This window comes from Mauremys reevesii, linkage group 4 (genome assembly GCF_016161935.1).
Source record: "Mauremys reevesii isolate NIE-2019 linkage group 4, ASM1616193v1, whole genome shotgun sequence".
Classification (NCBI taxonomy): Eukaryota; Metazoa; Chordata; order Testudines; family Geoemydidae; genus Mauremys; species Mauremys reevesii.
Genome location: NC_052626.1, coordinates 13,795,655 through 13,822,604, shown reverse-complemented (window position 1 = coordinate 13,822,604; position 26,950 = coordinate 13,795,655). Strand labels below are relative to the sequence as shown.

Here is a 26,950-nt window from a genome sequence, read left to right as displayed (position 1 = left end):
GCAATTGCAATGAAGAATTGCATTGATTTTCAAAATGGCTTTGTTCTTTCAGTGTAGAAGGCTAATGCTCGTCTGACATCCAGGGAGTGGAGCATTCACTCCCTGTTGCTAGCGTGTGGCTTAGGAAAGAACACAGGAAGAAAAATTCCTGGTTCGTGTGGAATTGAGAAACCACCTTTGGGAGGAAGGTTGGGTGCAGTCGCAACTGCACCTTGTCCTTATAGAAGGCCAAGTTCGGGGGTTCCAAGGTTAAGACCTTAAGCTCAGACACCCTCCTGGCCGAAGTCATAGCTACCAAGAACACTACTTTCCAGGAAAGTTAGAGGGAGCATATTGCTAAGGGCTCGAAAGGAGGTCCCATCAGTCTAGAGAGCACAAGGTTGAGATCCCATGGGGGAATTGGCTGTTTTACTTGAAGGTACAGCCTATCTAATCCCTTGAGGAAGTGGCCCATCATGGGGTTTGTGAAAACTGAGAGACCATCTGAACCGGGGTGGAAAGCTGAGATAGTGGCTAGCTACACTTTTATTGATGATACCAACAGACCTTGCTGTTTTAGATGCAACAAACAGTCTAGGATAAAGGAAATCGATGACTGTAAGGATGGAGTGTGTTTCTGTAATGCCCAAACTGAGAATCTTTTCCACTTGTCCAGATAAATGGCCCTAGTGGATGACTTCCTGTTGCTAAGGAGGACCTCTCTGACAAGGTCTGAGCATGTGAGCTCCAACGGGTTTAGACATGGAATTTCCATGCTGCGAGATAGAGAGACTGCAGATTGGAAGCTGGAGACAGCTATGGTCATCAAGTCCGGGACCAAGGGCAAGGTTATAGGCATGTCCACCGACGGGTCTAGAAGCATGGTGAACCAGTGCTAGTGAGGCCACACTGGTGCTATTAAGATCACGGCATGGGTTTTAGACAGGATCCGCATGGCTTAAACCATGAGACCGAGAGGAAACGTAGAAGGGGAAAAGCCCCAACTGAAACTTAACTAAAAACTACTTGACTATTTACAGGAATAACAAGAAAGAGTCCACTAGGGGATTGCTTGCCGTAGCAAGAGAGCTGCTCCAATGACTGTCACTGTCAGTAAGAAGGGACTGAAGAGGCAGTGAGTAGGTAGGGATCTATATATACCACCATGAAAGTGCGACTTCAGGGGACTCCATGGCCAACTCGATGGGTACCACTAGGGTGAAAAGCTTCTGATGACTGTGCACGTGGTGCGCGCACACCTCATTGGAATTATTCAAAGAAGAATATATATTTATTTGTTTGTGTATAAGCACGTGTGTTGGACTCACCAACAAGAGCTGTTTTTTGGCTGACCAAGAAAGGCTGTTTCCTAAGCCTGCCAAACTCAAATCTCAGAGATCTTCATCAAACTGGAAGCCATCCAACCAGCAACACTGCGCTACTGTGCATCTGCACTGATATGCTGTACCACTAGGTAAGATGTGAACCCTTCTTTGTAGGGCAATAGGGGCTTGATTTTGCACCCTTTGAGTCACTGGGAGCAAGTTAGAAACTATACGTTTGGAGTAGACGTGGCTAATCATTTTCTTCCCTTTTTCAAATGCTGAGAGGTCTAGAACAGTTTCCTTTTCTTTTGGCATAGGATTCTAGCCTGGAACATAATCACACAAATACTGCTGTGCCAAGGAAAGCGCACAAGAAGCATTCAGCATGTTTGGCTTCAAAGTTTTGGTTTTTGTTTTCTTAATTTTTTTTTAAAAACTGTCCAAGTATTGAAAAGGAAAGAAAACGTATTGCATATAAATCTCACCAAAAAAAAAAAGATATTTTCAGCAAAGGCAGACCACAGCTGAAAGCCTTACAAAAAAATCCAAATATTTTTAAATCACTCCCCTCTCCTCCAACTTATCTTTTCACAGGAACTTTTGTCCACCCATAATAAATTGAAAAAAGCATGTTTTGCCTTACATATATTTTTTGCTTTTGGTTTCTCGTTAAACTGCGCCAGATTCAAACCCTAGGGCACAGGGGTGAATGATTTACATCCCCTCTGCCCAGAGGGGATGCTGTGTTGGTGAAAGCATTCACTGATGGGGGATGGTGAGTGACGGGTGGCACTCACAAGAGATTTACTAGGACAGCTTTATTTGACAGAGTTCCACGGAAGCCTTGCTAATGGAATCTCCTCAGGAGACTCACTGAATCACTCAGACCAACCTCACCCACTTCACAGGTTGTGCCCATCAACTCCAAGGCCCGCTCAACAGCGGTGCTTACAGAGGGCATATGCTGGTGTACCCTCTACTCCAAGAGGGAAAGTGAATCAGGTCCTTTGTTTAAAGGTTAGTATTTTATTTTTAAATCGATATTAAGAGGCAACCTCCAAGTAATAGACTAGCATCTCTCTAGTTCGCACATGACTGGCAGACCCATTGAGAATTACTCAATTTTGTCAATTAGTGAACAAACAATCCAAAAAGCCAGGATAATGCACCACACACACACAAAATGTACCTGTATTCATTTCCTTTGACAGGTGCAGTTTGGTTTTAATTATTTATAACGCTCTGTACTCAGATGTACTGGAATATATTTTGTGAGAAATAACCAAATCTCAGAAATATGAGAGTTGAGCACAGTGCTCGGCTATTACATTTTGGATGAGATATAGGGAGCGAGACTTTTTTTTTTTAGTACAAATTATAAATTATGTGAACTAACAGGAACTGCCCGGACGCCTCTGCAGAACGGTCTAACCAACTCAACTAATGCCCTCAATCCTGCACAGACTTACACGTGCTTAACATTATGAGTAGCCCTATTGAAAACAATGGAACTATTCCAAGTGAAGAAAGTTAAGCATGTGCTTGAGTCTTTGTAGGATCAAGGCCTTAGGCCTCAATCCAGCAAAGCATGGAAGCACCTACGTCACTTTAAGCACACAATCGGTTTCACTAAGATTAATAGGACTAAATTATAAGCCTAATCATTCTTCTGGATCAGGACTTACTTACTATACTATGCTACTTACTACAATGCCTACTGCTTACGGTCTTGCATGAGCCCATCCATCCCAATGGGTTCACTTATAGCAGTAAACCCAGTGCTGTTGGCAGCGAGGAATTGCAGGAACAGATGTCAGGAGAGACCATCAGCACCTGGACAATTGGAAACTCAGCTCTTTTAGGTCCCCTCTAAGTGCCAAAATGTTCAACCCTACCGAAGGCAGCCACTTTGTCCAACCACCACCAATACTATGCCCTAGCATGCGCTATAGTCTTATTGCACGCTCTGGGTAGCTGGGCTATAAGGGCTCAGAAACAATGGGGAGGGGGTTAAGCACATGCTTCATTTGTAATATGCAAGTACTCCCACTGACTCCAAGCCCAAAGTGCTTTGCTGGGTCAGGGCCGGAGTGGACTGAGCCCTTGGTTGGGTTCACTTTAGGTCAGTTCTTTAATGTTACTTGACATTATTTTTCTGCAACAGGAGCATTACATCAGCATGGAAAGGCAGAGTGTGGCTCAATATTTGGGACGTTTAAAGTAAGAAGAAAGTCTGTTTTCAGTTTGCTGTGATGTAAGGAACACAGGTCCTGATCAAATGCTCATTGAAGTCAGTGGGAGCCTTTCTAGCATATATTTAATAGAATAATTCTGATATTAGGTTAGTAGCTTTAATTTTAAACTCTAATGGAAACTCTTAAAAAAATATAGGATTTCTAACTGTTTTGTAAGGAGTATATGTTTATTGTACTAATTATTCTAATCTTCGAATTTGAACCCCCATCTTGCAAAGTTTAATTTCACACACTATGAGGAGTCCCACTAAATATGTACATGCACAAGTCTTTATAGGATCAAGGCCTTAGCTTGTATCAAATGGATTAAATAATAATCTTGTATTTAGCTGATTACTAAACTGCTTCTCATCCTGTTTCTAGACCACCAATTTCAATCTGAAATATTTATATTCTGCCTAAATTAAAACATAATTGCAAGGAAAAATTAAGCAAACTTTAAATCGTGCAATAATTTATTTTTTTTTTAAATGTGAAATAGAAGTGTTCAGGTTTCAGAGTGGTAGCCACGTTAGTCTGTATCAGCAAAAACAACGAGGAGTCCTTGGGGCACCTTAGAGACTAACATGTATTTGGGCATAAGCTATCGTGGGCTAGAGCCCACTATGCAGGAATTCGTGGCAGCAGCCTTTTTAATATTATGAAGACTGTGCTTCTAAAAAGTGGTCTACTACAATATAAATTTGATTAGTTTTAATTATGTTTTAATGTCTTTTTGAACAGATCATGTTTCAACATGTGGCTGCAAGCTTAACATTTGGCTGCAAAAGGGAGAAACTGCAAAATGCAATGCAGACAAACCACAAGCCTTTGTAAATTAATGTTTGGGGATGTAGTTGTGTGTTGATGGTATGTAACTAGTTACAAAAACAATCAAATACATTTGCATACTGTATGTCAGTTATGCATTTTTAACAATATAATGCATGCCAAGTTTTAAAACAACTATATATAAACTTTATAAGTAACTGAATAATGCAGAAAAACATATTGATTTGATGCAATAAATACAGATCCATATAAAGAATAATGCGTTCCAGAACTCTTAAGCCTTTTTGGAAATAACTGTGCCTGTCAGGAGCTCTGACTTTCCACCAGTTGCTGCTCCACATGCTATTGCCAATCAGATGCATTTGCTGTAGCACATTCCAAAGTTTACTAATTAATCTCTGCACTAAACCCCACCAATGGCTGTTTGCCATTTGAAATGATCACCACTTTTTATTTAAAGAGACAGTAAAGCCCATGCTCAAACTCAACCCTAACTCAAAAAAAAATATCCAAGTTCCATTTTGCTAAATCCATTATAATCTTTTGCTGGAATTTCTTTGTACTAATTGGCCAAAGAAAACATGCTGAAACAAATAATAATTAAAAATGTCAATATAATGTAAGCAATTTAAAAAAAAGAAAGAAAAAAAAGAATGACTATTACAAGCTTAATAATGACTTTCATTTGGATACAAGAGTTAAATTCTGTAGTGGATACTAGTTGCAAACTTAAACGAAAAAAAATCAGTAGCATTTTTGCAAAGTGGCATACACATTTGAGTTCATATGTTCTGATGATTCCAAACTCTGGATGCATTTCATGTTACGTTTTAGATATTGATTTCACACAATACAATCTCTTTCACTGTTTTTAATAGATTGCTCCCATTCAGCAGGGCATGCTAGCTCTGTGACCTTCACAATGACCTCTGCAAAAGCAGTTGTGCATTTTACTGTAGTGTAAATCCTTACAGACAAGTCAAACCTGTTCTTTTTGGCATCCAGCCCTTCAGATGAATACTCTGCTGAGATTTATTATGAAAGGGGAACGAAGGGGCATTATTGCACAACATTCATCCTTCCCATATATCTAAGCTTAATCTTTCACAACCTCTAAAGGCTTTTAAATAAACAGATATTCTCTTAATTACACAAGGGCTTCTTATTTATCACCGATTGTATGTCATTTTAAGGGTCGTTCTTCATTTAGCAAAAACTAGAAACAAAACAGAAAAAGCCTGTGCGCTAAGGTGTTCTTTTATTATTACTAAGTAATAATAGTATTTCCTGTTACTATACACTAGGGATTAGCTTTTTCTAGTAAGCCTTCAGTTCCTACACTGAAGTATTATTCCATGTTGTTGTTATAACAGCACATATTGCCCTAAAAGGGTCCATTAATTATTTTTGTGATGCCATGGAGTTGTTACAGGATATTTGATGGTCTTCATAGATAATACACTGACAATAAAACAATAATTAAAAGCATATCAACTTGTACTATCTATTGTCTGTTAATTGGAAATCTTTCAGGATGTGAAAAATATTTAAAAATTCACTTTCAAAGTCATTCCATGGAATATTGATGGTTGTCACTACATAGCGAAGAGCAGCTACCAAGCTGAGATTATCTGAACCAAAAATACAGTTCTTTTCAAGAATGTAAATAAAACCTGAGGCGAGCGGAGGATTCTATGATTTCAAAGAACTCTTCAAAACATTTAATCAATCACACTCTTCACAGGTTTCAGAGTGGTAGTCGTGTTAGTCTGTATCAGCAAAAAGAACGAGGAGTCCTTGTGGCACCTTAGAGGCTAACAAATTTATTTGGGCTAAAACCCACTTCATCAGATGCATGGGCAGGGAAGGGATAGCTCAGTGGTGTGAGCATTGACCTGCTAAATCCAGGGTTGAGAGTTCAATCCTTGAGGGGGCCATTTAGGAATCTGGGGCAAAAATCTGTCTGGGGATTGGTCCTGCTTTGAGCAGGGGGTTGGACTAGATGATCTCCTGAGGTCCCTTCCAACCCTGATATTCTATGATTCTATGCAGTGGAAAATACAGCAGGAAGATATATAGGGCCATTCTGATTACTACTACAAAAGGTTTTTTTCTCCTGCTGATAATAGCCCACCTTAATTGACTAGTCTCGTTAGAGTGGGTATGGCAACCCCCATTTTTTCATGTGTTGTGTGTGTGTGTGTGTGTGTGTGTATACACACACACACACACAGAGAACATGAACATATATACACACACAGAAAACATGAAAAAAAATATTATATATATATATTCCTACTGTATTTTCCACTGCATGCATCCGATTAAGTGGGTTTTAGCCCACGAAAGCTTATGCTCAAATAAATGTGTTAGTCTCTAAGGTGCCACAAGTACTCCTCGTTCTCTTTACACTATTCACATTCATTCTTTAGGATTTGCTAATTGATCTATCACCAAAACTTTTCTTATAGGGGTAAATAAAAGAAGAACAAACTAATGCAGACACAGTAGTATTCTGGTCTGAGAATCAGGTTCAAACTAGCTTATCAGATAATCAATCAGTGTCAGCATTAACAAAACTGAAATATGTTGATTCAGGTGAATATTCCCTTATCTAAACTGAATTCCTGTGAAAAGTTCCCTCACTCTCTCAACATCAGCTGTCATCCTTGTGCAGGGGCAATGCTAATCTTCTCTGTATCGTTCCAATTTTAGTATATGTGCTGCCGAGGCAAGCTGTCACAGGCAATTGAAAATGCATGAGGGCAATGCTCAAATTGGAAAAATAAAGAACTGGTATGCTTCTGACACACACACAGGCCATGCCTGGCACAAATATTCTCCTCTCCTCCAGAGTACAAAGAGGCCCTTTCCTGCCATTTCAGCTCCCCCACTGCTGCCACCAAAATGCAATACAGCAGAGTACCTAATGGGTAAGACTTAGCAGTACACATATATAAAAAGGCACTGACTTTTATTGCTTTCCCCCATTTCCCCCACTCCATTCCGTTTTCCTCATATTAGTTTTTTTCCTTTTCTTCTGTTTCCTCTCCTCTTCCCCCATCCCTCTCTTTCCTTGCTTCCCAGGCCCATCTTGCTATTTTTCATATGAACTCCCAGGTCCCCTGTGGGAATCCTCTGGTGGGTGTGGGATGTCCGCTGAAGCTCATATGCTGTGATAGTCCACTGCATCCCAGGTTTTCCTTCTTTAGGGTCCCTCCACTCCCATCCCAGGCAGTCTCCTGCTGCCCAGAGCAGGGCCCTTTCTAGGACTTCCAAACCTACCAGTCTAGGGCACAGAACAGAGGTGGTCTGCAGGTTGTAGACAGGTGGCTGGTGTGGCATACTGCCATAGATACCACTATACCATACCAGCCCACTTTGAGCTCTGAGTGAGGGCTCTTCCCACAGAAGGCAATACAATTTTTATAAAACTGCGACTGTCATGTTCTCATGTCCTTCTAAATAAATACATATAAAAAAGGACAGGGCCGCAGTTCTTTGGAATGGCCAAAACAATGGATATAACAAAATTGTTCCATGTAGGCCTATTTATAAACACATTCCCAAAACCTCTGAATAAGAAACAACAGTCCAATGATATCAGAGATTCACCATGCAGGGCTTGTAAGGCATAAGTTACTAGTTTGACTTAAATGGGGTTAAAAACCAATGTAGCCGAACTGGTATTTAGACCAGGCCATTACATTTTTTTTTTTTTACCATGCAGAACAGATTTTAAAACCTCTTGAATTGAGATAGATTTCCCCTGGGGATAGGGAGAATCTACGAGCTCCAAGACTCCTCCAAATATGGGCCCAGACAGCAGATGCATGAGGTGCAGTTGATGGGGCTCCTTGCTTACAGAGCACTCTCCGCTCTACTGCGGACCCCCAAAGAGGCAAGTGGGGTCCATGCTAGGGAACGGGTGAAGACTGGACAGGTCAGGGGGAGGAGTGAACAAGACAAGACATCCCCACTTTGGTCCTATGGAGACTCCAGCCCCCGAGTCACCACCACCAAAAAACAATGATCTTTAAAACAGCATCTCCCTTCGGCATCTGGGTGAAGCAGCAACCAAAAAAAAGAGTCCCTGGTATTTTGTTTCTGAAGGAGCAACCCTGCCAGGAAGGTGGCCAGGAATAACATAAGATGGACAGATACATAGGGGTATGTGTCATGATCTTTTCTGTGGGCCAATTGGGGGGTTAAAGCCCTGTTTCCCCTTAACCTATAAAATGAGGTATGGAGGGGCACAAAAAAATCACACCAAGAATTCCCACACAGAGCTTCCTCCAGATTCCCCCAATGAAAGCAGTGGAAGTTCTGCCAGGGATTCCTAATGGGATCAGAATCAGGTCCTTAAGTACAAGAATTTCTACTCTAATGGAAAAGTAAAGTAAAAAATGCTTTAGGATTTGAAAGCTGATCCATCGTCAAGCCTTGCTGAAAACACAGAGCATCCTGAGCTGCAAATCATATAGAAACTTAGCGTGTATGCTGGCATATGTTTATACTGAAAACATGGGCACACCTACATGTGTATACACACACACACACTGCATTGCTATCTGGGGCAAACAATAGCTTAATGATGGAAAGGGTCATATGTCCACATCGATCCATTTAGATCTGTCAGCAGATCTCAGTAACAATACTGGTCACATTGACTTGAGAATTGACTCCGGCAGCCATGGAAGGAATCGTGTTTGCATGATTCCCCTCCTATACTTTGGGACAGGGATACTAAAGAGAGGGGCAGGGTATTTATTAGTCCCCCCCCCCCATCTCCAAGGGCTCAAATAGGGAGGATGGGCCTCAGCCTACCTGAAAATACCAAATCAAAAATATTTAGAAAATGCCTACAAAATCCAGCAGGTATAAAAGCATACACTGATTGTGCTGTTAGACACTTATTCTGCAGTAAGCCATAGCTATTCCAAGGGTGTTACATAAATATGACACCACATAATATACTATACATATTATGCACAGACCATAAAGGGTTTGTTTACACACTCACACACAAAGTAAAGACAGGAGGGCTAGGCCTGTCTCCACCATCCTCTCCCAGCATTTTCAACACTCCTACACCCACCACATTAAAATCATAGAATCAAAGAAATGTAGGGCTGGAAGGGACCTCAGGAGGTCATCAAGTCCAGCCCCACGTGCCAAGGCAGGACCAAATAAACCTAGGCCCATCCTCATCAAATATCTGTCTATTGTTCTTAAAAGTCTCCAATGAGGGGGATTCCGCAACCTCCCTTGGTAACTTATTCCAGTCTTTACTTCTCCTTATAGGTAGAAAGTTTTTTCCCTAATATGTAAGATAAATCTCCTTTTGCTGCAGACTAATTAGTCTTCAAATACATTAAGGGCTGTTACGAAGAGGAAGGTGTTCAATTGTTCTCCATGTCCACTGAAGGTAGGACAAGAAGTAATGAGCTTAATCTGTGCATAATATGTATAGTATATTATGTGGTGTCATATTTATGTAACACCCTTGGAATAGCTATGGCTTACTGCAGAATAAGTGTCTAACAGCACAATCAGTGTATGCTTTTATACCTGCTGGATTGTGTAGGCATTTTCTAAATATTTTTGATTTGGTATTTTCAGGTAGGCTGAAGCCCATCCTCCCTATTTGAGCCCTTGGAGATGGGGGGGTGGGACTCAGTCTTCTTTTCTCAAAAAGAAAAATGTGCCTAATTTTTGTAACCTTTCCTCATAGGTCAGGTTTTCTAAACCTTTTACCATTTTTGTAGCTCTCCTCCAGACTCTCTCCAATTTGTCCATGTCCTTCTGGAAGTGTGTTGCCCGAAACTGGACATAGTACTCCAGCTGAGGCCTTACCATGCCAAATAGAGAGGGACAGTAACCTCTCATATCTTACAAACACTCCTGTTAATACACTCCTGAACGATAGCCTGTTTTGCAACTGCATCATATTGTTGATTCATTCAGTTGGTGATCCAGTATAACCCCCCACTGATCCTTTTCTGCTATAGTCCCCATTTTGTAACTGTGCATTTGATTTTTCCTTCCTAAATGCAGTACTTTGCACTTGTCTTTATTGAATTTCATCTTAGATCATAGAGTATCAAGGTTGGAAGGGACCTCAGGAGGTCATCTAGTCCAACCCCCTGCTCAAAGCAGGACCAATCCCCAGACAGATTTTTACCCCAGTTCCCTAAACGGAACCCTCAAGGATTGAACTCACAACCCTGGGTTTAGCAGGCCAATGCTCAAACCACTGAGCTATCCCTCCCCTCAATTGATTTCAGATCACTTCTCCAATCTTTCAAGATCATTTTGAATTCTAACCTGTACTCCGAAGTGCTTGCATCCCCTCTGAGCTTGGTGAAAGCCACCAATTTTATAAGCATATTCTCTACTCTATTATCCAATATAGCAATATCATCTTATATAATTAAATATTAAATAGTACCAGACCCAGAATTGATTCAAGGGACCCTACTAGATACTTTCCCCTAGTTTGACAGCAATGTACAAGTCATTCTTGAAGTTAAGAAAAAGCCACACACAATGGACTTTCTACCTTCTTCCGTCTCCTTCAGGGTCTACTTCACTATCTGAGAACAATATCTGGATTAGTATTCTCATAGCAACACTTCCAGCAAGTTGATGGTCCATTGCTTTACTTCTTACCAATTACTGCACATGCTGCAGAGTTCAGCTTCCTGTTCTTCAAATATAGACACATTTTCCATATGTGACCTCTGAACTTCCATCTCCTGTCCATAACATAGCACTCACCTGCTTTGGCTCACTTAGTCTTTCTTGTCTCCCTAACATTTTAAAATCTTTTATATTTAAGGCAGAGCCTTCTTAAAGGATTACAATGAGTACTATTCTCTCTCTAAGCCCCAACTCAGACTTGAGGCAGACAGGATTTTTAATAGATGTTCCTCAGCTGACATACAACAGAATATGTCACAAATCATACCAAGGCCTCACACATCCCATAAATACTAGAATCTATGTACAGGCACTGGGTTTATACACACAGGAAAATAGAGTAAAATTTAAAAAAAAAGTTTAAACTTCACTGCATGCTTAGGTATAGTTCCTACCTATGTTTATTTACTTAAAAGAGAGCTGATCGAAATATAGATAAGCCACTAAACTTTCACAGATGAAGAATTTTTACCCTTAATAAGGGGGGACTTCTCTTTCATGAGCAGCCAATACTGTCAATATTCCTTTCTAGCTACACCTTGACTGACTTTTTGAATCTAGGCTGGGCACATATAAGGAATTCACCTTTTGATGTCCAATGCAGATTGCCTAAAACAATGTTCCCTTTGCCTGCCCTTGGCACCTGAACAAACATCTTCAGGAACACTATTATTTAGGTTTCTTTGGTACAGAACATTGTCTCTTGGATCAACAATAAAAACTTCCACTGTGATGTTTTTGAACACAAAGAATACAGCTGGGGGAATACTGACTACTGAATACGTAGACACCTGCTTCCCTTTTGAAACGCATTTAATTTTTTTTTTAGTCCCAAACTTTTGATTTAAAAAAGTGATAAAAAGAGTCTAACACCTTTGAAACTCTTAGATATACAGGTAGTCTATAAGGTGTCACAGGACTCTGCTGCTTTTACCTATTTTCTGTTATTATTATATATATATATATATATATATATATATATATATATATATATATATATACACACACACACACACACACACACACTCTAATTTAGGCCTAAAATTAGGATTAAAGAGGAAAAAAGATTAACAAATCAGAGGTCCCTGAACAAGGTGCTACAAATTCCCTCCTCATAAACTGAAATATCTACCAAAAGATGTTACCTGTAACAAACAAACATCAAAGTATCAGAGGGGAAGCCGTGTTAGTCTGGATCTGTAAAAAGCAACAAAAAGTCCTGTGCCACCTTATAGACTAACAGATGTATTGGAGCATAAGCTTTTGTGGGTGAATATCCACTTCGTCAGATGCATCAAAGTGCTGTACTGCAACCTGTATATCCTTTACAACAGTGGAAGAGGTTCAAGTTCACTAGGGTCCAGAAGAAGAAAAAGCATTCCTAGCTCTATTAAGATATATGCTAACCAGGGTAAACCTGGTGTATGCATGGGAGTAGAGGGAGAGAAAGACATTTAAAGCAGCTCCAAAACCACCTGACTATCAGTATTTTGAGCCTGGTCACAAGACTAGAACCCATGAAAGTCATCATTGAGACTAATGCAAGATAGAAATTTCCCTGTGCTATTCCACGGACTAGGGAAATTTGATGGGGAACTATTAAATTTAAGCTTGAACCTCAACTGAAGTCTTTCACATTTACAAACCCCTCAATGTTCAAATGAAGGGACTCAGGAGCACCAGTGTGAAATGATACTTTGTGGAAATAGAAAGCCACTTAGGTAAAAATTTCACCCTGTCCGTTGAAAAAAACAACAACATCTTTAGGAGACCTCATGAACAAGGCTATTAAAAAGAAATGGAGAAACAGCCAGCAGAAGGAACTCTCAGCAGTTGAAAGAGGAGCTTGGAATGCCACCAAACTTACCGCTGTACAATACAAAGCTTGAAACTTCCGTCAAGTGATGCAGCATTTTATGGACAAGGTGCAAATGACATTCAAGAGCAAAGTAGCAACTTGTGGCTACCAACAGCAAATGTCTAAAGAGGCAGCTCATAAAAGCAGTACTCTCTACCACTCGGCCAAATCAAAGCTTCAGGTAACTGGAATGAAGATTCATACACAGACAGACAAATGCCCTTGATCATCTTATTGTGCTGAAAGCATGGCTTTCTCTAGGGCTGTTGGCCTACTGAGCAGCTCCCTCAAAATTGGATGCAGTGCAGCTGAAAGGCTAACTTAAAGGCAATTGCATACCTCTTTGCCAATTCTCCCTTCCCAGCCAAATCAGTCAAGGTGGCCAGACCTCTCTCAAGTAAGCAAGAAGAGGATGAAATAGAAATGTCAGGCAACTGACTTCAGTCAGCATCATCAGATCAAGAGACTTGGAGACAAGATGCAGCAGGTTATGTCTGTGTGGGCAACATTAAGTAAAAAGGGACTGATGACGACATACTGACACTCAAAGGCCAGAGCTACACTGGGCGGGGGGTGGGGTGGGGTTTCGATGTAAGATACGCAACTTCAGCTATGCGAACAGAGTAGCTGAAGTCAGTGTATCTTAGGTCGATTTACCTGGCCATAAGGACGGAGGTGAGTCGACCGCTGCCACTCCCCCATTGACTCCGCTTCCACCTCTCGCTGCGGTGGAGTTCCGGAGTCAATAGCAGAGCGATCACGGATCACTTTTATTGTGTCCAGATGAGACGCGATAAAATCGATCCCCAGTAGATCGATTAGACGTACCCAAAGGGTACGTCCACACTACCCGCCGGATCGGCGGGTAGCAATCGCTCTATTGGGGATCGATTTATCGCGTCTCATCTAGACGCAATAAAATTGATCCGTGATCGCTCTGCTGTCGACTCCGGAACTCCACCAGAGCAAGAGGTGGAAGTGGAGTCAATGGGGGAAGCTGCGTCCGTCGATCCCACGCCGTGAGGACAGGAGGTAAGTCGAAATAAGATACGTCTACTTCAGCTACACTATTCCCGTAGCTGAAGTTGCGTATTTTACATCGACCGCCCCCAGTGTAGACCAGGCCAAAGTCAAACCTCATTAATTCTTTTGCATTTGAGCCTGCCTTAAAGGTGTTGAATTTATTCCATTGTTTCTGGAGCAAGTCAAAAGCCTCTTTCTTTAAATGAGCTTTTGTCTTTTACTCTTGCTTTTATCAGCCTATGATCACATTCCACATTTATTGTGATCAGCATAAACACAGCCATGAAGAGATCAGGCTGATATCAGAGGAAGAAAGTTTTCCTGTTTGTGGAACCATTAAAACATTACTATTACTACATTTTAGATTATTTCTTCCAGTTTGTGAGACTCCAGTTTATACGATTCCACTTATATCCAGTTTGTGTGCTCTCTCTTTACTCTGAAAAAACTCCCACTGTAATAATCAGTTCCAAGCTCCTCAGTCTGCTCCTCAGTTTCAGCATCAAAGCTGTCCATCAAGTTGTTAAAGTATTCTTCTACTGCTCAAAACTCTAACTCTGAATATGGAGGTTCTGACTGTCTAGCTTTTTATATCTATCACCAGGATATCCGGGGTTGGATATTTACAAATCACTTGAGAGTGGGACAAACAGGACCATCTTCCCACTTATGGAAAAGATGTATTTACTAAGTAACTTGCCATTGACTAACTTGCCTTTCTTTTTGGTATGCTTACCCTTTAGGAATACAGGGTAGTACCGCAAGCAGCAACATTTAGCAACATTCTGCACCAATAAAATAGCTCATTTATATTTTGCATGCTCATGTAGATTAAGAACAGTTTATTAATTTTAATGGTGATGATTTATGTACCTTGTGGCCAAAATATGGTATCTAAAGTAAAGTACAGATTTATTAAAAAGACAGCAGCATGGAAAAAGTTATATTGGAATAATCTATAATCTGTTTACATTATATGAATGATTTGCTGTTCCTTCATAAGGCATGTAGGAAGTCAGCACTCCTCAATGTGTAAAGTATTTCCATGTGCTTAAAGCATGATCTTTCCAAAGCAAACAATGACTGAGAAAATTTTTATTATTCTTTATTTCCCTGCCAGCTGTTTTTGGAGATTTTTCTCCAAGCCACCTTCTTTCTTTCAGTCAGATCTCTCCCTATTGCTCACAGTAACACCTACTCAAGGAACAGAGCAAAATCAATGACATTTTCATGGTTAGGAGACTTAGTAATGAGATGATCCAGTTCTTTATCTCAGACTGATTTAAATTACGTTTTCTTAAGGGCTAGTCACTACCATAACTATACTGGTATAACTAAAAGTGGGCACACCAAGGGGTTGTATCACTAAGAATAATAATTTCTAAACTGATATTGTTATATGACATAAAAACTGTAGACAAGCCTCCAGCCTGCCATGCACTTCTATACAACTACTCTGGCTGGGAGTTCCTTGGTCCCCTTCCAGACACTAAGGGTTTGTCCACATGAGACAGTTGCACCAGTTTAATCTAACGTGTGATTTCAAACCACTTTCGTTAAACCAGTGCAATTCTGCATGGACAGGGCACTCTTATTTTGTTTAAAACCAACAGCCTCTTAATACGTAAGGCCTGGGGACAGATCCTTAGGTATGTAAATTAATATGGAACTTGAAGTCAATGGAGCAATGAGGATCTGCCCCATGGTCTACATACAAAGTTGCACCATTTTAACTAAATTGGGTGTAACTTTTTTTTATTGACACCATTACATCAGTTTAAATCTGCCCTGCACTGGTTTAGGTTGTCCCTGTTAAGTAAAATAATACAAATATGGTGTGATTTTAGGAGGTTTTATGCCTTGGCCAGGAAGTGTTCTTCGTAATTTTGCAAGACTGATTTATAGACCTTTTGCATGATAAATGAAAGTATTTATACAGTCCTGTGTCTAGTGGCTAAAATAATTAAGAGTAATGCTCACAGCCCCACTGATGTTAAAGTGTTTTGCAGAAGAAAGCAAGTATCGACATCCCAACCTTTATCGACACCCCAGCCTTACAGTTGAGGAGGCTGAGGAACAGAGATGAAGTGAGTTGAATATGATCACAAAGCAAGTCAGCAGAGTTGAGAATAGATCCCAGGTCTCCTGACTCCCAGTCTAGTGCCCTTTCCCCAGATTACGCTGCCTGTCCAGCAGAGAGCATTCCTAGGGGATTATCAGGGGCCCGGGTGGCAAAGCTACTTGGTATTCCCTGCTGCCAGGCATCCATCCACACACCATTTTAGGAGGTCTACCATTTTACACTTTTCAGGATCTTTTTTTTTTTCCCCCCTTTCTAACTGGAATGCAAGAGAACAATCCTGAAATCAGACAGTGCAAGATAACTTTAATGGAGCGCCATATAGGCACATGGGTTAACGAGTCTCCACACAGGTCCACCCATGCCAATCCACTTGTACAATTGGGACTTAAAATTTTTAAAATATTTTCCAAAGCAATTGAACACATAGTTCATGTAGATTAATCTGCATCAGTAAAAGGAACTAGGAACATCTTTAGTTCATTGTAGTGGTAGCTTTATAAAATTCATTAGATCCAAAAGTTACAACAAGGCAATTCTGTAGATCAACTCAACTTGCAAGAGCTCCTGTGTTCAAATCCCAGTCAAGCCCTCCCACAGGCTGGGAATACTGTTGTACCTGTGTTATGGAGGTGGTCAGACTACACAGTCCCTTCTGGCTTTAAATGCTAGGAACTAAAAATCTATGAACTGCAGGCACCCTGTGATGAATGATACTTCAGAATTAGTGGTTGGCATTTTCAAATTATCCTGCAATCTATTTTGGATAGATTTTCTCCCAGAAAATATTTGCGTCTCCTGAAAATGTTTTATAAATAGATTTTGTCCATCTCTACAGTGAGCTGCTCTTCCTGGGAAACCAGTGGGGTGGCTGCAACTATGGCTAATCTGACATTTCTGCTCAATAATTTAATAAACACAAGGCCAAATCCTGCTCACTTTACTCACCTGAGTAGTGCCATTAGCATCAATGGCCTATACAACTGAGGCCTATTGTCCAGTGGCCAAGACAAGCATGGCATACACTGCTTTGTCAGCTAAATACAATAGATTCAAGAGTACAGCTCTCTTCTGAAAAAAGTGACAGTACACCTGGCATCTTCTCTCTCAGCAGATCTACTCCTTGTGTCCCTTCACAGGTAGGCCCACTGACTTTGGTGAAACAAATATACATTTTATTGTTTTTCACTCCTACAGAGCCAACTGTAACTAAATGAGTGTGTTAAGAGTTTTGTTTACTAAGTTCCAGTCATTACGGATGTGCCAACTCATTGGCCCATATACATACTAATATATGTATATAAACAAATACCACTTTGGCAGCGTTAAGGGGCCTTAAAGTGGGCGTAAATATAATTTACACTGCCAGAGCACTATAAATGTGCACAATTGTAAAGGAGAATCAGGCCGGGTGTTTTTAGCAGGCTTGCATAGGTGTATTTGGACTACCAGATCCTTATCATATTACAGTACTAGTGAGGGATAAACTGAACAGCTCAACTTTATGAGTCCAGGCTAAGTTTGCATGGCCGGGGAGGGGAAATCTTTATATTCGTAAAACACCACTTTTGACATGGAAACAAAGTGAGGTAGTGAAAATCATAGAATCATAGAACAGAAGGGATCTCGAGAGGTCTCTAGTTTAACAAAGACAAATGCGAAGTGCTCCACTTAGGAAGGAAAAATCAGTTTCACACATACAAAATGGGAAGAGACTGCCTAGGAAGGAGTACGGCAGAAAGGGATCTAGGGTTATAGTGGACCACAAGCTAAATATGAGTCAGTGTGATGCTGTTGCAAAAAAAGCAAACGTGATTCTGGGATGCATTAACAGGTGTGTTGTGAGCAAGACACGAGAAGTCATTCTTTTGCTCTACTCTGCGCTGGTTAGGCCTCAACTGGAGTACTGTGTCCAGTTCTGGGCACCGCATTTTAAGAAAGATGTGGAGAAATTGGAGAGGGTCCAGAGAAGAGCAACAAGAATGATTAAAGGTCTTGCAAACATGACCTATGAAGGAAGGCTGAAAGAACTGGGTTTGTTTTAGTCTGGAAAAGAGAAGACTGAGAGGGGACATGATCGCAGTTTTCAGGTATCTAAAAGGGTGTCATCAGGAGGAGGGAGAAAACCTGTTCACCTTAGCCTCTAAGGATAGAGCAAGAAGCAATGGGCTTAAACTGCAGCAAGGGAGGTTTAGGTTGGACATTAGGAAAAAGTTCCTAACTGTCAGGGTGGTTAAACACTGGAATAAACTGCCTAGGGAGGTTGTGGAATCTCCATCTCTGGAGATATTTAAGAGTAGGTTAGATAAATGTCTAGCTGGGATGGTCTAGACAGTATTTGGACCTGCCATGAGGGCAGGGGACTGGACTCGATGACCTCTCGAGGTCCCTTCCAGTTCTAGAATCTATGAATCCCCTGCACTCAAGGCAGGACTAAGTACTCTCTAGACCATCCCTGACAGGTGTTTGTCCAGCCTGCTCTTTAAAATCCCCAATGATGGAGAATCCACAACCTCCTGAGGCAATTTATTCCAGTGCTTAACCACCCTGACAGTGTGGTTCAGATAGTTCAAAACATTTAAATGCAGAACCTCATGATGCCATTTTTTATAGTTACTTTTAAGATTAGAACCACTCTTAGGTTAACTGCAAAATACCATAAGGTAATAAATATCATTTGCAGTGGTTTATATACTTTTTCACTTAACCTTTTTTTTCTGGGGGGCGGGGAGGACTTCATTAAGTCAACATAAAACGTCTAATGTTTAAACACTTTGATATATCAGCAGCTATACAGTAATCACATAAATTAATTATCTTAGACATTAGTTTGTAGGTTGGCACATACGGAATATGATCTGATGACTGAGTGCTTTTAAATACAGTGTGTATCTGGCTTACACTTCAAAAAACAGATAGTTCAAAACATTTAAATGCAGCTATGCATGTATCTGCCTGAACCTTCACAAAACCTTTATTCATTCTTTTTTTTTTTTTTAAAGCCACTTTTCCCCCTCTAAACTTTGTCTACTGTTGCTAAATGTCCTCCATCATAATATTCAAAACCTACAGGCATGTTGCTACATACTGGATACATATTTCAAAATGTTATAGGATATACATAACATTTAAATCATGGGATTCTTCAGACAAATGGTAAAATACTTAGAAGCCAACCCTGAAGTACCACATTGTAACCCACCATTTAGTTTTTGCAGATATAATAAAACATATGGATTCTGTACCAATGTATTGTTTCTTTAATGAGGGTTGAGTTGTGAAGCTCAGAATTTCCCTTTTCTCTCTGGCTTCTTGAAGTTGGTGTTCTGATCACTGCAGTGTTTGTTGCTGTTAGCAATGACATCCAATTCTGCAGTTTCTAATAAGGTAACATTTTTCTCAGCATGTTTTTCCTTATACTAGTCAGCACAAATATAAGGCCCAACTGAAGCAGTGCTGAACTCCCAGAATTCCAGCCAGAGCTACTGGGACCTGCAAGCGCTCAACAACTTTAAAAAACAGCTCCATAGGAACCATTCTGGAGAGCCACTTTTACCAGCTTTGGCACAGTGGACAAATCAGTAACACTTCATGTTCCTACAGCAGCAATTGGGTCTTCCATCTCTGCTGTGTTTTTTCACATGCAGGATTAACTGCCCTTCGGAACGGTCACTAGATTCCTCCATCTGCCAGTAGTTCGTCGTAAGACTCTAACACAATGACTGCACTTTTAGACTCTAGAAATGGCTGCAGTAGACAGATTGAGGTCTATTAGCCTGATCTGGGAAGGTGCTGAGCACCTAAGATCCCATTGATTTCAAAAGGGGGTTGTGAGCGCCCAATGACTGAAAATCTGTCTGTCAAAGAGTGCACTCATTGCCGGAGCACCTGCTCATGGCTGGGTGTGGCACCGCAAGCTCTCTCCTCTCCAGTGCCACCTGCTAACAGTCATTTTGGCCCCACAGCAGTCCCCCTCTTCTCGTAACTCGGCCATCTGGACAGATCACCATTTTGTTACCCCAGAAGTCCAATAAAACAAAGTACTTACGACAGGTCTTCGTTCCCGACTTTGGGCCCTTTAGGCCTTGCACATTCTTTGTTTAAGGTGTCCTTATCCCCTGACATCTGGGGACTTCACACCACCTTCCCTGGTGGCTAGTAGGGGAACTGGGGCCTTCTCCCGCTACGTCCCCCCCATAACTGGGTTCCAGCCCAAGGTCACTGTAAGTGAGCAGGCAAGGTCCTTCTATTCTGACCCACCCCTGCTTCTACTCAGAACCTCGCTAGGTTCATCCTACTCTCAATGCCAGGACTTGCAGGGCTCTCCCCTGGAATCCCCACATAAATCTGAGTCTAAAAGCACAAACTTAAACCATCTTCCATCCTCCACAGGCTTGGCCTTTCATGCCTCAAGTTCCCCTGGTTGTTCCTCCACTAAATACCTCCCAGGCCCCTTCCCTAAAATTCTAGATCCTTCCCTTTTATGAGGGCTTACCACTGGAGCCTATCCCACTTCCAGTGACTGCTTCATCTCTCTCCTGGTGCGCTGTGAGACTTGTCTGATCAGGAGATGATGCTAGGGCCAATTCTCCCTCTAGGCTTCCACCTTGAGCCTGCCAATCTGTCCACTCTCTAGTCCCAAAGCATGACCAGGGAGTTCCTTCCTCTTGAGCATTGGCCTGCTAAACCCAGGGTTGTGAGTTGAATCCTTGAGGGGGTCCTTTAGGGATCTGGGGCAAAAATCTGTCTGGGGATTGGTCCTGCTTTGAGCAGGGGGTTGGACTAGATGACCTCCTGAGGTCTCTTCCAACCCTGATATTCTATGATTCCTCCCTGCAGCCCCATTCTGCTTCAAACTTCCGTTCTTTATACTAACCACCCAGCTCCTTCCCCAGCTGAGTTTCATCTCTAGTTGTGCCTGGCTCACCCTTCAGATGCAATCAGGTCGGGTTGATCAAGCTCTCAGTCCCACATTATCCTTTCATTTCCTGCACGGGGTACACAACCCATCACACTGGCCCATATAAATAAATTTACAAACTCCAAAACAAACACCCTCACACTGTATTTAACTCTGAAAACCCTAATACTAGACAACAGAAAAGAGGAAAGTTATGATATTCAGGTGTCCCCTTCTGTTCCAAACAGCAACAATAAATCTATATTCAAACATTTTATATTTGCAGAAGCCTCATTTGATTCAAAGAGGTTCCTGTAAACACTATGCTAATGTTCAGGAAGTGGGAATTTATTTAATTAATGATGTCAGACATTTCAAAATGGCTTAGCCCAAGAAACACCAAAATTAAATAAATGTTCACTCGACACTTGTCATAATTTGCATATTCTCTGCCCCACTCCCACAGACAAAGTTATATCCCACTGGAAGGTAAACAAAAGCTTCCTTCAAGAGCTGAACACTCTACAAAAAAGGACCACATCTCAACAGAAACACAAAATGGAACATTAAGGCTTTGTCCCCATTTCAGTAGTTGATGACCAGACGTTCAAATAGTTGCAGGCATGGAAAATCCTAGCACAGTGTGGCTTGGTGGAGAAAGCACTGGACTAGGGCTCAAGAGAGGTGGGATCTATTCCTGGCTCTGCTACTGGGTGACCTGAGACAAGTCACTGCAGCTCTGTGCCTCAGTTTCCTCATGGATGAAATGGTATAAAAGATGCTTACATTCTTTATAAAGCACTATATAAGCGCTAGGAATAACGAATAAATATATAATAGCATAGAGGAGGACAGCTGTAATTATCCCAATCATGCAGGAAGAAAGACAAGATGCAAGGGATGGGGCTTAATTAGGCTGCAACACAATTAACTCATCTGGAAACTATCCAGCAATAATTTATACAGTGCATGTTATCTTAACTTCCGTAATCCTTACTCTCACAGGTTAATTTTGACCCCACCCCCCGCACCCTTCCTCCAGGGCACTCACTTAAGGTTTCAGGATCCCAGCTGACCGCTTTTTTGGGCGGAGACCTGCGTCTCCCCTTCCAGACGGGGCTTAGGCTTGCAGTCCCTTTGCACCTCACCCTGCTTGCCCCAACAGGTCTCACTAGGATCCAGCACCTGTAGTTAACCTTTTTCCAGGGGTTGCAACAATGTGTACCAGTTAGCAACCAGCCTTCACAAAGTAAAATACTTTTATTCTTAGGCTGCATTTATCATCAAGGTAAAAGTATTACAGAGAAAACATGTGAAAACAATAAAAGTGTCCTGTACCCATGCTAAAAGCTTACCAAAGATCACTCATCAGTTCTAGGGGATCAGGATAAACCAAAGTCTTTCCAACCCTTCCACAACAGTGCCCTCCCCCTCCCCTCGGCTCCCCTTGGAGAGAAGGTCCCATCCATTTGCTGAATCAAAAAAAAATCCTGTGCCAGTCTAAACTCAGTCTTTATGCCAAAAGCCCTTTCTGTGTCAGTTTACTCTGGAAAATTCAGTCTGAACCAGTATATGCAAGCCTCCCAGGGAGTGGTACCTCTCCAGAGGAGTTTACAAACAAGAGTGATTCATCTTAAATCACCCCCCCCCACACACAGTTTTTAGTTCCTGGAGGAGCTATGGTAACCCTTCCTCCATTCCTCCTGCATACAATCCCTGGCCCACAGTGATAACAAACCATCCATAAACTTATCACAATATGGTCCCCAAAGATATTGCATGTGATTGCAATATCTGTCACAGTTACCACCTACCGGGAGGCTGCCCTCTTCACTGCTGGTACCTAGCTTGTCACTGAGACCCCAGCACCATCCCTTTGCTTGTTCTCAGTAGTAGCAGATGACAGAACAAGGAGTAATGGTCTCAAGTTGCAGTGGGGGAGGTTTAGGTTGGATATTAGGAAAAACTTTTTCCACTAGGAGGGTGGCGAAGCACTGGAATGGGTTACCTATGGAGGTGGTGGAATCTCCTTCCTTAGAGGTTTTTAAGGTCATGCTTGACAAAGCCCTGGCTGGGATGATTTAGTTGGGAATTGGTCCTGCTTTGAGCAGGGGGTTGGACTAGATGACCTCCTCAGGTCCCTTCCAACCCTGATATTCTATGATTCTATGATTAAGGGGCTGGGGAAATGGAGTTGTCTCCTCACTGACAGACTCTAGGAGCTCCAACGCCATCCCCCAGCTTCTTGAGGGGATGCCTTCCCCTAAATCCACTTCTCACTCTGGTTTATCAGGGAACCAGACCCTGTATGGAACTGGACACCTGCCAGCTGCTAAATTATGACACCTTGAACCTTAACTCTTCACTTATCTCACTGGATCCCAAAGCTACTGGGGGGGGGGGGGGGGAGGGGAAACTTCACACTGGGCAATCGGGCAGTGAGGGAAAAATTCTTTCCCAGTCCCCAAAAAGGTGACTAGCGTGATGCCCACAGCAAATCAAAAACCTGGTGCTATGCTAATCCCAGCGGTGGAAGCTGGGGCTCCAGTCGGAAGGTCAGGGCTCATATCCCTCTACTGAGTTCACAGGGACCTATGGCTCACCTGAGCCCCACTGGCCTGCCCACCAGCCCAGGTGATGCTCCCTTCCCACCCCCCAGCCATCTTCCTCTCCCAGTGCAAAGGAATGAGGGAGATTACTCCTTTTTTCTGCCATTCCAGACACAGAGTCATTGTCTTTGAGGTTTCAGGGGTGTATTTGCTCTGATGAAGCTCACCCCTGCTTAAAACTAGCATAAACTCCACTGAAGCAAATCTTTATTTTCCTTGTCTATACTTGGGGTTCACATAGGTGCATCTAGTCAATGGCTGGCCAATTACTGCTGCATTTGGACTGAATTCCCAACCTTGACAAGGCCTAAATTAATATTTGAAGTGCCTATTATATAGAAGACCAAATTAGCCGGTTATCCCTCTAATAAAAAAGGGTAGAAAAGAATCAATAGATAGAATATCTTGTCTATTAAAGGGCTATTGTGTTATTTCACTCATGCCAACAACAAAAAAATTCCAAACTCATTCACTTGTGTAGCAATGCTCATGATTTGATCTGCCACTGGATAAGAAAATCATTCCTTACTTCAATGTAAAAGATCACTAACTCTTAGGCACTGTTGCATGAAGTCCTTAGAGTTGTAAGATGGTTCATCAAATGGCCATCTACATTTCCAAACCATTTCTTCACTCCCCGCTCCATAGAGTATTAGTTTCTATTAGCTGGATTGGAATGATCACCAAGTAATAAATTAGTGCCTGAACAGATGTGAATTCTTCTCTTGAAAATGCCAGTCACAAGTTCTCAGTTGCACACTAAAGTAAATTGAATCTAGATATATTAATGGCAAAGGGTTCATAGACAGTACCACTTTGAACACAATAGATGTCTCATATACTAGATTACAGGCAAAGGGCTCACAGAGGACACCATCCCAAATTTACTGAGATATCCAGTTCTTAAAAGTGAATAGACACTGACTTAAAGTTAAGTATCAATAAAGATAGTGAGGTGTAAAGAAATCTTAGAGTCAACTAATCTGTCTTATTAGCTAATCTGTAAATACCAGCCTTTAAATTTAAATGAAGCAGTCTTCAAACCAATTACCTGCAGTGTTGTTATAGAATAATGAGATAATCTTTTAACCCACAGGAACAGTTTAACATCTAGACAACAACATAATTACTTTAGTCCAATATCAATTGTTAAGTCATAATCTCCATACAATGTGTTTTTGCTAAAGGGAACCTACAAAAATGTGTTACAACAAGCCAGACACACCTTTCAGTGCTGAACGAAAAGGTTTGCACATAACTCAATATATTTTTCCCCAAGTCAGCTAGAGTTAAAGAGAGTGGAGGAAAGGGAAGTAACCCAGGATGCTCTACAAACATCTCAAGATACCCTTGTCCTCTTCAGAGGAGTTTTGTTTTTTATTTAGTTGATTAAATAATAGACAAAGGTAATAAAAAAAAAGGTAATAATTGGAGATATACCAATCTCCTAGAACTGGAAGGGACCTTGAATGGTCATGGAGTCCAGCCCCCTGCCTTCACTAGCAGGACCAATTTTTGCCCCAGCTCTCTAAGTGGCCTCCTCAAGGATTGAACTCACAACCCTGGGTTTAGCAGGCCAATGCTCAAACCACTGAGCTATCCCTCCCCCCAAAGTGAGGGTAATTATTAATGGAGGAGTATATTCAAAGCGAAGGAGAAGAAAGAGCTTTTATGGCTGCAAAGGTATGAACTATTAACAAAAGGAACCTTATTAAGTGATCTAAAAGCTTTGCAAAAGCCCCACTCAGAGGCTTTCACAATAGTAACTCCTTAAGGACTTGATCCTGCAAAGTGCTGAGCAATTTGGCCTTGATCCAGTAAAGCATTTAAGCGTGTATTTAAACTTTGAACAATGGAATCAACGGGACTACTCAGGTGCTTAAAATTAAGCATGCACTTAAGTGTTTTTCTGGATAGAGGCCAAAGTGGTCATCACCTTCCAGGACTGAGGGCTAAGTGGGGCTAACAAATACTATAAAAAGGAGTGTTCCTTACCTATCTCCATGCAAGAAATTCACACACCATGAGCAGAATGGTGATTAAAAACAAAACACAGATAAACTCTGCCTGGCATGCATCTCATGAAGAAATCAAATCCGTCTGAACTGTTTCTGCCTGAAGATAGACCAGCTGGAAGGAATAGCAAAGGAAGGAAACTGGATTGATTCCCTAAAAAAAGAATCTTTTACTGTTTAGGCAGATTTTAAGAGCACGTCATTGGGAAAAAAAAAAAGACGACAACTAGTAACAATGACCATTTATGAACATAATCACATGCCCACACAAATGGATGCAAGTACTTGAAACACAACATGCAACTATCTGTATCTGTAGACGGGCAAACTACTGTAAGTGGTGGGATTAGGTTTAATCCTCCCAATTCACATGTCATCATATATCTGGGAGACTCTGATGGAACACAAACGATTAAAAATTTGGCCTTAGTTGAAGTCAAAGTTAAAAGCACAGCCCAACAAAACATAAAATAAGAATGTTATTTCTAATTAGAGTAATGTTGTGAGGGTAACACCACAAGAATATTACACCTCTATCCCGATACAGCGCTGTCCTCGGGAGCCAAAAAAAAAAAATCTTACTGCGCTTTAGGTGAAACCGCGTTACATCGAATTTGCTTTGATCCACAGGAGTGTGCAGCTCCCTCCCCCCCCCCCGGAGCACGGCTTTACCACGTCATATCTGAATTCATGTTATATCAGGTCGCATTATATTGAGGTAGAGGTATTTCCTCGCACTTGCTATGCTCAATTTACTACTGTGATGCATTTCAATGGTGTCCTAAACATCCTGTGCCGCCAGGCAGGAGGATTAATTTGAGAATTTTTGATCTGACTACTCCTTCCTGTGACTTCTGCTGCTTCAGGACAGCATGTCACTCACACTGACTTTGAACTAATTACAGTACAAGATGATGGCACCCAGAATTAAATGCTTGTAATATTCAGACCAAGTTAAGATAACATTGTTGCCATGATTTAGACAGAGAAAAGCCAGGAAACTGAGAAGTTAAAGGGTGAAATTCCTACCCTTACGCTGTCATACAAAGAGAAGATTGATGGTAGGAGATGTGGCATGGTCCAGTGGACAGGACACTAGTCTGGGACTCAGGTTCTATGACCTCCTGTATGACCTTGGGCAAGTCATTTCACTCTCTGTGCCTCAGTTTCCTTTCCCACCCTTTATCTTGCATAATTAGTCTGTAAGCATTTTGAGATCGCAACTGTCTCTGTGTGTTCTACTATATTACTATTAATAAATACTACTAGTATTATAAAAATAAAAAAAATAAAAAAAAAACCACAGATGTGCCAGGAATTGGACTCATTATGCAGCGACAATGCAGCAGAGCTATACTGAAGGGGTGCTTTCACTGTTGGAAAAGAACACTCTCCCACCCATTCAAGAGATGCAATATCATTCCATACAGAGA

General features: G+C 41.4%; 1 protein-coding gene and 1 non-coding gene across 3 annotated transcripts in view; both read right to left on the bottom strand.

The window, feature by feature from the left end:
- MNAT1 (MNAT1 component of CDK activating kinase) overlaps positions 1 to 26,950 on the bottom strand; it is a 184,194-nt gene that overhangs the window by 75,523 nt on the left and 81,721 nt on the right. The gene's annotated exons all lie outside the window — the stretch shown is intronic.
- Positions 6,963 to 7,067, bottom strand: LOC120405465. The gene has a single exon (XR_005598580.1). It is a non-coding gene; the product is annotated as a U6 spliceosomal RNA (small nuclear RNA).